Below are 12,167 nucleotides of genomic sequence, written 5' to 3' on the forward strand. Positions count from 1 at the left end.
GACAATGAGGGAGAGGAGGAGGAGGAGGAAGAACAGGAGCTGCTATCATGCGTTGTAGACGGTAGTACCTGTACAAGTGTCATACCGTCGGTTCAGCGTGGGTGGCCTGAGGACAGGGGGGAGGAGAAAGAGGAGGAGGAGGAGGAGAGCATGGTCAGTCGTCATCTTGGTGAGGACACGGAAATCTTGCCCGTTACCAGTCTGGCACGCATGGCTGACTTTATGTTACGCTGCCTTAACCGTGACCCTCGCGTTGTCAAAATGTTGGGTGACAGTCATTACTGGTTGGTGACACTTGTAGACCCCCGCTACAAGGAGAACTTTCACTCTCTTATTCCTGAGGTGGAGAGGTCTACAAAAATGGGGCAGTACCAGAAGGCCCTTGCTGCAGAACTCTTAAAAAAATTCCCATCTGAACACGCTAGCGGCAGAGGTCACAGTTCGTTGCCCAACCAAGGCGTACAGGTGAGAGAGACGCAACTCCAATCCAGCAGAAGCAGGGGATCACTGTCAACGTTCTGGGACAGCTTTCTGAGACCTGCCCAGCTTACAGGCTCTGAGGCGCGGGGTACTCTCACAAGGAGTGGAAAGTTTCAAAAGATGGTGAGGGAGTACCTTGCCGACCATACCAGCGTCCTCCGTGATTCCTCTGTGCCTTTTAATTATTGGGTATCCAAGCTGGACACTTGGAATGAACTCGCTCTGTACGCCTTGGAGGTCCTGGCCTGCCCTGCCGCTAGCGTGTTATCGGAGCGTGTTTTTAGTGCCGCTGGGGGAATTATAACTGATAAGCGCACTCGCCTGTCAACTCACAATGCTGACAAGCTGACCCTTATCAAAATGAACAAGGGCTGGATTGGGCCAGACTTCTCATCACCACCAAATGACAGCAGAGTAACATAAAGTCAAATCTACTGTGTTATTTCGGGAGATGTATTCACATGCACCGCTTCACACCCACACATGGGTATATGCTTCCTCGTTTCGGCTGTTTTATCTTCTTCTCCTTATCCTCAGCCTCCACCACCACTATACCACCAGGGAGCCAGCATTGCAAGTTCCTCCATCCTTATTTTTGGCAGCTTTTGCTTGCAAGGCATAAGCAAATACTATGGGACACCCACTCCCCAATAATGGGACTTATGTTTGTAATATGCTGTACTGCATGGCTCTTGTAAGGGGCATTGCAAGTTGCTCCGTCCTAATTTTTGGCAGCTTTTGCTTGGAAAGCATAAGCAAATACTATGGTCGACCCACTCCCTAATAATGGGACTTATGTTTGTAATATGCTGTACTGCATGGCTCTTGTAAGGGGCATTGCAAGTTGCTCCGTCCTAATTTTTGGCAGCTTTTGCTTGGAAAGCATAAGCAAATACTATGGGAGACCCACTCCCCAATAATGGGACTTATGTTTGTAATATGCTGTACTGCATGGCTCTTCTAAGGGGCATTGCAAGTTGCTCCGTCCTAATTTTTGGCAGCTTTTGCTTGCAAGGCATAAGCAAATACTATGGGAGACCCACTCCCCAATAATGGGACTTATGTTTGTAATATGCTGTACTGCATGTGACTCGCCCCCTGGGCCGTGTGTACACGTGTGTGGGATACTCGGTGCCGGGTCTCTGGGGTCTGTAGTCTCCGTGGCGGTGACCCGGTCCCGTGGCTCAGGCTGGTCAAACCAGTGGCAGTCTTTCTTAGGTTTTGAGGTTAATTGTCCGACTGCACCACCCGTGGATTGCGGTCAGGGAGTACCACCGCTGCGAGGCAGACCGCTGAGGCTGGTGTTGTGTGCGCAGCAGAGAATGGGATAACTCCCCACGGGAGGAGTATAGCCTCAGGGCAGTGAGTGTGGATGATGGGGGTGATGGTGCACGAGCGCAGCAGGAACAACTCAGAGTCTTTGCAGTGCAGTTCAGGGTCTTTACTGATGATTATAAGGTAGACCCTCCCGGGAGTACTGGCTATCATAAGAGGCCTGGTCAGTCTGTGAGCAAGCAGGAGTTCCCCTGGCCAGGTGGAGTTGTAGGCCTCCCCGTCTGTCTGCACTCTTCCTGGCTATCTTGCTGTAAGCAGGTAGAAGTAGCCCACGTCCCTGAGTGTACCGTGTAGTGCTCACCCGTATGGCTGGTGACTTGGGGCCTTCTGTTAGCCTCCGCTCCACGATGGCGGTGCTGGTCCCTTGCTTGTGACTGAGCCTCCAGGCTTCTATGGCCAAAGGACCTGAAATCCCCTGCCGGCTGGTTTCTGCTGCTGGATATATAAGTCCTCACAGCCTCGGACTCTTGTGTCCGGTTCCTATTGTCTTCTGCCAGGGCGAGCTCTGCTCAGCTTCCAGCCCCTGGTCTTTAGCTCCTAGCTCCTACAGAGCTCCTTGCTGTTACTTTCCCTTGCTCTCACTCTGACTCTGACTATTCTCTGTTCTCTGACTCACTCAACCCCGCCCCAGATCCAGTTTATAAGGGCAGAATTCTCCCCTCCCAGGACTGGGGCAGGACGATCTTGCATGTTTAAGGGATCCTGACCAGGAAACCTTACACTTGCTCTCCGGCGTAATATCTCTATTACTGTGGTGACCAGACCCCTGGGGTGCCACACATGGCTCTTGTAAGGGGCAATGCAGTTCCTCATAATTTTTGGAAAGCCTTCCATTCACTGCTTAGGCCAACAGTGCACAGGAGAACCAGTTGCTATAAATGGAAAAAAAGGTTTAGTTAACGCCCTCTGACCTCCATGTCATTTCCAAGGGGCATTGGAGTGCCTCGAAATTTTTGGTAGGCATTGCACTCACTGTATGCCCTATAACTGTGTAGCCGAACCGCTCCTTTTGTTACAGAAACATATCCTGCAAGACATATCTGGTTGACTGGCCTGATATTGATGTGAATGGTCCCTGTTCCTCCTGCTCTTTCTCCTTTGCCACTACCTCATCCATCATTTATCACCTGAAGCTTTGTTTTAACGGGAGTCATAGAACTTGGATAGTAGCAGGAAAACATCCAGCAATCCTCGGAGGAGGTAGGATATGCGCCAAAACGCTGACCACCTCAGGCCTAGGCGCTACTACATACATGCGCTTGCATTACAACAAAACAAAGCAGATGCTAACTTCTATCATCCTCATCATGCTCCTCACCTTGGCACTCTCAACTCTCCTGATGGAGAAGCCAGGGCCCACCGGAGGAGTCTGATAGTCCGGTGGGCTCGGCCAATGCTGCCCTAAAGCAGGCCAGGCTAATAAAAGTGTGGGAAAGGTTACCGGGGCAAATAGGGGTGGCTGGGGACCGAGTATGGACACCCGGCCACCCCCTTGAGGCTGGGGAGCAAGCGGGGACACCCGGCCCCCAGGCGGCTGGGGACTGAGTATGGATACCAGGCCGCCAACACAGCCATGGCGTGGTGGCCAGATTCCGCCTCCACATGCCTAAAAGGCCCAATTTAAAGTGCAAGCAAGCAGTATGGTATTGCAGCCAGGGGGTGGGTGGGTGGCAGGCTGCATACTTGCGCTTGCATTGCAAGGAATGGGAGAGGTACAATTGAACACTGCCCTGGGACAAGGACTTGAATGGGGATAGTTGCAAGTCGGCAACGACAGGTGCAAGGTGGGAGGCATCTTCGCATGTACCATGAACAGGGGTTTGGCATGCACACACTACAGCGGAATAGGCTCTCCTTCCCACTAAATGCACTGGGGAGGGCACAGGTAATGTTTTGGTATATGCCCTTAATCTTATGTAAAAGGCACACCAGGACAAATAGGGGCGGCTGGGGACTGAGTATGGATACCTCGCTGCCGAAGCAGAGGTAGTGGCCAGCTTCGGCCTCCTCCAAACTAAAAGGCCCCATTTCAAGTGCAAGCTAGCAGTATGGAATTGCAGTCTGGGGGTGGGTGGGTGGCAGGCTGCACACTTACACTTGCATTAAAAGAAAACATAGCAGATGCTAACTTCTGTCATCATCATCATGCTCCTCACCTTGGCACTCTCAACTCCACCGATGGAGAAGTCAGGGCCCACCGGAGTCTGGTTCTCTGGTGGGCTCGTCCAATGCTGCCTAAAGCAGGCCGGTTTAAGAAAAGTGTGTGGGGGGATGTTCCAAGGAGAAATAGGGGCGGCTGGGGACCGTTTATGGACACCCGGCTGCCCCCAGGCGGCTGGGGACCGTGTGTGGACACCCGGCCGCCGGGCGGCTGGGGACTGAGTATGGATTCCAGGCCGCCAACACAGCCATGATGTGGTGGCCAGATTCCGCCTCCACATGCCTAAAAGGCCCAATTTCAAGTTCAAGCAAGCAAGCAGTATGGTATTGCAGCCTGGGGGTGGGTGGGTGGCAGGCTGCATACTTGCGCTTGTATTGCAAGGAATGGGGGAGGTACAATTGAACACTGCCCTGGGACTAGAACTTGCATGGGGATAGTTGCAAGTCTGCATCTTCTGATGCGGCAAGGATCACTTATGATTAGTGTTGAGCATTCCGATACTGAAATATCGGGTATCGGCCGATATTCGCGGTATCGGAATTCCGATACTTAATTCCGATACTATTGCAATATCGTATACCGGAATCGGAAGTTCCCATAATGCAATGAGACATTTTCATTTTATTCAGCCAATGAGGATCCTAAGAAGTGTGGGCACATCCTGTTAGGCATGTAGGCATCTTAACTAATGGCATGGCTGTGATTGGCTGCTGAAATGATGTCATGATGCACTATAAAAGCCACCGCCGCCATTTTGAGCTCACTCTGCTGTGAATTCAGTTAGGGATAGGACGCTGTTGTTCTGAGGGACAGTTTTAGCTACCTATTTGCTCTATACTGCTTTACCCAAGCTACTTTCTAAATCACTGTGCCTTGCAGTGCTAGTGCACAGTTCCCTGTGCTGTTCACCGCTATCTGCAAGGTCTGTGTGTGTGAGTGCAGCTCACCCTGTAGTGTGTGCTTCAGCCAAGTCTGGTTGTAGTGCACTCAGTGTGTGTCACTGCCTCATACATTGTCCTTTTTTGCCAATTCATAATTTTTCCTGATATCTCCTATTAGTGTGGTGGTTCCATCTGTATTCAGCTAAATTGGTTCCAAACACACTATATAGGAGTAGATAGAGAAATTTTTTTCCGTCTTGCAGCACTAGTGCACAGTGCTCTGCATCTGTACTGTTCACCGCTGTCTGCAAGGTCTGGTGTGTGAGTGCAGCTCACCCTGTAGTGTGTGCTTCAACCCCGTCTGGTTGTAGTGCACTCAGTGTGTGTCACTGCCTCATACATTGTCCTTTATTGCCAATTCATAATTTTTCCTGATATCTCCTATTAGTGTGGTGGTTCCATCTGTATTCAGCTAAATTGGTTCCAAACACACTATATAGGAGTAGATAGAGAATTTTTTTCCGTCTTGCAGCACTAGTGCACAGTGCTCTGCATCTGTACTGTTCACCGCTGTCTGCAAGGTCTGGTGTGTGAGTGCAGCTCACCCTGTAGTGTGTGCTTCAACCCCGTCTGGTTGTAGTGCACTCAGTGTGTGTCACTGCCTCATACATTGTCCTTTATTGCCAATTCATAATTTTTCCTGATATCTCCTATTAGTGTGGTGGTTCCATCCATATTCAGCTAAATTGATTCCAAACACACTATATAGGAGTAGTTAGAGGAGCCTTTCTGCAGCATTGTGCCCTGCAGCCCCAGCCAGATTAGTATTAGCCTATTTTTTGCAGCCTCATCTATTGCATTGTAGGTTACCTTCCTACATTGTAATAGCTACAAAAAGTTTGTGATACTATCGTTATTACATCTTTAGGCACATCCAGTGTCTTTTTGTGACAAAAAAAACCTAAATAAAGTTCACCAAACACTCCACTTTACAGTTGTGTAGGCCACATTAGCTCATATTAAAGTCTAGTCCACACTTTATAAAATTAGTGTTTCTTATACCTGTTAGCAGCTGTTCAGGAATAAGCACACTAAGCCCTTAGTACTTTTCTGCCTATCTTTATCAGTCTACCAAGATGAAGAAGGCAGGGAGTAAGGCATGTGGTCGTGGTCGTGGGCGTGGGCGTGGAGTTTCTGCAGGGAGAGGACGTGAGGATTCTGTGCCTGCAGGGAGAGGACGTGGGGATTCTGTGCCTGCTGCGGGCACCAGTGACTCAGCATCCCCCAGTTTTACCAGGGAACAGTCCTTTATGCGCAGCTTTGTAGGAGCTAGCCGTACCCCACTGCTGCGCGAGGACCAAATTGAAGCCGTTGTCGGATGGATGGCAGCTAACGCATCGACTTCAATTAGTTCCAGATCCTCTCAGGTCCTGAGCACTGAAGAGCACCCATCTGTCTCTTCACCACCTGCCAAATTGCCCAGGCAGTCAGAGAGCCCTGGACAGGAGCCATCTCTACTTCTGTTCTCTGAATCTCTTGGCTTGGAAAGAGGGGGCCAGCCAAGCAGAATTCGAGAATTTGAAGAAGAGGTAGTATGCAGTGATGCGCAACCGTTTTGTCTCTCTGAATCTGAAGAGGCGGGTGGGCCAGTGCCTATGGTCAGCAGCACACCTCAGTACGCATCTGATGATGAGACTCAGGTGCCACTTTCTGGTGCGTACTGTGCTGTCGAGACTACCCAGGAGAAGCAGTTGTTTGAAGAGGGTGGTGTAGATGATGAGGTCCTTGACCCATCATGGCGTGAGGGACAGGAAGGTGGTGGGAGCAGCTCTGAGGAAGAGATTCCCCGAACGGCCCAAAAAGGAGGGAGAGGGAGGGGGCAGACTTGGTTGCCTGTAGCCTCCACTTCGGCACCCATTAGGAGCATGGCTCTTCCAAAATCCAAAGCGGGCGCTCCCAAGACTTGCAGTGCCTGGTCCTTTTTTGACACAGTTGCAGATGACATTTGCTTTGTCAAATGCAAGCTGTGTAATCAGAAGGTGAAAAGAGGGAAAAGTGTCAGCAACCTCAATACCACAAATATGTGGAAACATGTGCGGACCAAGCACGTGGTGGAGTTACACAAACACACTGAAGACCTAGGCCAACCTACAGCGCCACCTACCACCTCTTCAGCTCGTGTTGTAGCCTCTTCCTCCAGCTCACACACAGCTGGTTCGGCTTCCTCACAGGATCGCCATGGAAGAATCTCTGGCACTGTTGTACAGAGACACAGTGTAATTCCACCCACAGCACCACTTTCCCAGTCATCCTCACACTCCCAGGCCAGTCTACAGCCATCGTTAGCACAGGCATGGGAGAAAAGGCGCCCATACTCGGCAAACCACCCCCGAGCACAGGCTCTGAATGCTGGCATTGCTAAACTACTGGCCCTTGAAATGCTATCATTCAGGCTGGTGGAGACTGACACATTCCGTAACTTTATGGCATTGGCAGTCCCACAATACAACGTGCCCAGCCGCTTTTATTTCAGCAGGCAAGCCGTCCCTGCCCTGCAACATCATGTGGAGGGAAAAATTAAACATGCGCTACAAAACGCCGTCAGTAGCAAGGTCCACCTGACCACTGATGCGTGGACCAGTAAGCATGGACAGGGACGATACCTTTCCCTCACTGCCCATTGGGTAAATGTTGTGGAGCCGGGTACAGATCTTGAGAGTGGCGCTGTACGTGTTCTGCCAACTCCAAGGATTGCAGGAATCCAGTCTGTACACATTGACTCCTCCTCATACTCCAGTTCCTCTGAATCAGCGCTGCAGGAGCCGTCACGGTCTACCTCCACATCGACCCGTGAACGGTTACCTGTTATGATGACCGATATGAGCACAGCCGTGGCCAAACGTCAACAGGCCGTATTAAAATTAATTTCTTTGGGGAATCGAAGCCACACAGCGCAGGAGCTCTGGAATGCCATCAAGCAGCAGAGTGACGTGTGGTTTGTGCCAGCGAATCTCCAGCCAGGCATGGTAGTGTGTGACAATGGCCGAAATCTGGTGGCAGCTCTGGGCCTAGGCAACCTCACTCACATCCCATGTCTGGCACATGTGCTCAACTTGGTCGTGCAGAGTTTTTTGAGGGACTATCCGGATCTTGATGCACTGCTTCACAAGGTCCGCATAGAGTGCGCTCACTTGCGGCGTTCCAGCAATGCAAGATCACGCATTGCAGCTCTGCAGCGCCGATTATGTCTTCCGGAACATCGCATCATATGTGACCTACCCACCAGGTGGAATTCAACGTTACATATGTTGGAGAGGTTGTGTGAGCAGCAGGCAGCAGTAATGGAGTACCAGCTGCAGCAGGCGCAAACAAGTCGCAGTGCGCGCCGTTCACACTTCACCACCACTGAGTGGGCCTCTATGAAGGACATTTGCCACGTTTTGCGTGCCTTCGATTATTCCACGCGGATGGCGAGTGCAGATGATGCACTAGTCAGCATGACTATCCCCCTTATCTGCCTGCTTGAAAAAACACTGCAAGCACTAAGGGACGAGGTTTTGGAAGAGGTGGAGGATGAGGAGTCACAAATGCCATCTGCTTCTCTACAGTCTGCGCAACGTGGTTCCTCACAAAGGCCTAGGCAGGGGACACTTTGTGAGGAGGATGAGGAGGAGTCAATGGATGAGGAAGACATCTGTCCAGAGGAGGGAGGTACACAATGCTCTAGTAGTCAGTATCTAGAGCGAGGGTGGGGTGATGCAGAGCAGGCAGAGATCACGCCTCAAGCAGGGGACAGCGTTTCTTGGCCAGTTGGCAGTCTGCAGCACATGGTTGATTTCATGCTGCAGTGCCTCAGAAACGACCGCCGCATCGCCCACATTCTCAACACGGCTGATTATTGGGTGTCCACCCTCCTAGATCCTCGCTACCGGGACAACTTACAAAGCCTCATAACACCATTGAACCGGGAGCGTAAAATGCGGGAGTACCAAGACGCACTGGTGCATTCCATCATGTTCTCCATTCCAACCGAGAGCAGTGCTGCTAGTGCTTTACAAAGCAGCTCAGTGCGTCGAGGCAGTGGAGGAAGCTCTGCACAAAGAGGGAGCAGAAGCAGCGCCTCAGCACAAGGCAAGACCAGTATGGCCGAAATGTGGCAAAGTTTTGTGTCCCCGCCGCCACAAATGTCTACACCATCACAGACAGCTCCAGTCAGCAGGAGGCAACGTTTCCGTCAGATGGTGACAGACTACATGTCTTGCCCTCTTAGTGTACTCCCAGACGGCTCTTCTCCCTTCAAGTTTTGGGTCTGTAAGCTGGATACATGGCCAGAGCTTAGTCAGTATGCACTGGAGGTGCTAGCTTGCCCTGCTGCTAGTGTATTATCGGAACGCGTCTTTAGTGCCGCAGGTGGTGTACTAACAGACCGTCGCATGCGACTATCCTCCGATAACGTTGACCGGCTTACTTTTCTCAAAATGAACAAGGCCTGGATCTCTCATGAATTTGCCAGTCCTCTTCCAGAATAAATAATTGGTTGGCAACAGTATCCAGGTCTCCTGTTCTGTTCATGTTTCTACCACCTGAACTGTAATCCCTGAGCTCCAACACCGCCAGTTGGCGCTCGGAAGTGCCGTCTGCACAGTCAACACTTGCTGCCGTGTTATTGGGGTTCAGTAACGTCAGCTGTTCTCCTGCTGTGCGGACGGCAATTTCTCCTGATTTGTCCACATCCACTGTACTACACATTTTAAAGTTGCTCCAATTACTCCTCTGGCTCCTCTGTTTTCATTCTTATCCCTGGGCTCCAGCACCGCCAGTTGGCGCTCGGAAGTGCTGTCTGCACAGTCAACACTTGCTACCATGTTATTGGGGTTCAGTAACGTCAGCTGTTCCCCTGCTGTGCGGACGGCAATTTCTCCTGCTCTGTCCACATTCTCACTACTACAGATTTTAAAGTTGCTCCAATTACACCTCTGGCTCCTCTGTTTTCATTCTTATCCCTGGGCTCCAGCACCGCCAGTTGGCGCTCGGAAGTGCCGTCTGCACAGTCAACACTTGCTGCGGTGTTATTGGGGTTCGGTAACGTCAGCTGTTCCCCTGCTGTGTTCACGGCAATTTCTCCTGCTCTGTCCATATTCACTGTGCTACTTATTTAAAACTTGCTCCAATTACACCTCTGGCTCCTCCGTTTTTAGTATTTACCCTGGGCTCCAACACCGCCAGTTGGCGCTCGGAAGTGCTGTCTGCACAGTCAACACTTGCTGCCGTGTTATTGGGGTTCAGTAACGTCAGCTGTTCTCCTGCTGTGCGGACGGCAATTTCTCCTGCTTTGTCCACATCCACTGTACTACACATTTTAAAGTTGCTCGAATTACACCTCTGGCTCCTCTGTTTTCATTCTTATCCCTGGGCTCCAGCACCGCCAGTTGGCGCTCGGAAGTGCCGTCTGCACAGTCAACACTTGCTGCCGTGTTATTGGGGTTCAGTAACGTCAGCTGTTCTCCTGCTGTGCGGACGGCAATTTCTCCTGCTTTGTCCACATCCACTGTACTACACATTTTAAAGTTGCTCGAATTACACCTCTGGCTCCTCTGTTTTCATTCTTATCCCTGGGCTCCAGCACCGCCAGTTGGCGCTCGGAAGTGCCGTCTGCACAGTCAACACTTGCTACCATGCTATTGGGGTTCAGTAACGTCAGCTGTTCCCCTGCTGTGTTCACGGCAATTTCTCCTGCTCTGTCCATATTCACTGTGCTACTTATTTAAAACTTGCTCCAATTACACCTCTGGCTCCTCCGTTTTTAGTATTTACCCTGGGCTCCAACACCGCCAGTTGGCGCTCGGAAGTGCTGTCTGCACAGTCAACACTTGCTGCCGTGTTATTGGGGTTCAGTAACGTCAGCTGTTCTCCTGCTGTGCGGACGGCAATTTCTCCTGCTTTGTCCACATCCACTGTACTACACATTTTAAAGTTGCTCGAATTACACCTCTGGCTCCTCTGTTTTCATTCTTATCCCTGGGCTCCAGCACCGCCAGTTGGCGCTCGGAAGTGCCGTCTGCACAGTCAACACTTGCTGCCGTGTTATTGGGGTTCAGTAACGTCAGCTGTTCTCCTGCTGTGCGGACGGCAATTTCTCCTGCTTTGTCCACATCCACTGTACTACACATTTTAAAGTTGCTCGAATTACACCTCTGGCTCCTCTGTTTTCATTCTTATCCCTGGGCTCCAGCACCGCCAGTTGGCGCTCGGAAGTGCCGTCTGCACAGTCAACACTTGCTACCATGCTATTGGGGTTCAGTAACGTCAGCTGTTCCCCTGCTGTGTTCACGGCAATTTCTCCTGCTCTGTCCATATTCACTGTGCTACTTATTTAAAACTTGCTCCAATTACACCTCTGGCTCCTCCGTTTTTAGTATTTACCCTGGGCTCCAACACCGCCAGTTGGCGCTCGGAAGTGCTGTCTGCACAGTCAACACTTGCTGCCGTGTTATTGGGGTTCAGTAACGTCAGCTGTTCCCCTGCTGTGCGGACGGCAATTTCTCCTGCTCTGTCCACATTCTCACTACTACAGATTTTAAAGTTGCTCCAATTACACCTCTGGCTCCTCTGTTTTCATTCTTATCCCTGGGCTCCAGCACCGCCAGTTGGCGCTCGGAAGTGCTGTCTGCACAGTCAACACTTGCTACCATGTTATTGGGGTTCAGTAACGTCAGCTGTTCCCCTGCTGTGCGGACGGCAATTTCTCCTGCTCTGTCCACATTCTCACTACTACAGATTTTAAAGTTGCTCGAATTACACCTCTGGCTCCTCTGTTTTCATTCTTATCCCTGGGCTCCAGCACCGCCAGTTGGCGCTCGGAAGTGCCGTCTGCACAGTCAACACTTGCTACCATGTTATTGGGGTTCAGTAACGTCAGCTGTTCCCCTGCTGTGTTCACGGCAATTTCTCCTGCTCTGTCCATATTCACTGTGCTACTTATTTAAAACTTGCTCCAATTACACCTCTGGCTCCTCCGTTTTTAGTATTTACCCTGGGCTCCAACACCGCCAGTTGGCGCTCGGAAGTGCTGTCTGCACAGTCAACACTTGCTGCCGTGTTATTGGGGTTCAGTAACGTCAGCTGTTCCCCTGCTGTGCGGACGGCAATTTCTCCTGCTCTGTCCACATTCTCACTACTACAGATTTTAAAGTTGCTCCAATTACACCTCTGGCTCCTCTGTTTTCATTCTTATCCCTGGGCTCCAGCACCGCCAGTTGGCGCTCGGAAGTGCTGTCTGCACAGTCAACACTTGCTACCATGTTATTGGG

This window comes from Phyllobates terribilis, unplaced genomic scaffold (assembly GCF_046119375.1).
Source record: "Phyllobates terribilis strain yellow unplaced genomic scaffold, ASM4611937v1 Scaffold_8__6_contigs__length_399053987, whole genome shotgun sequence".
Taxonomy (NCBI): domain Eukaryota; kingdom Metazoa; phylum Chordata; class Amphibia; order Anura; family Dendrobatidae; genus Phyllobates; species Phyllobates terribilis.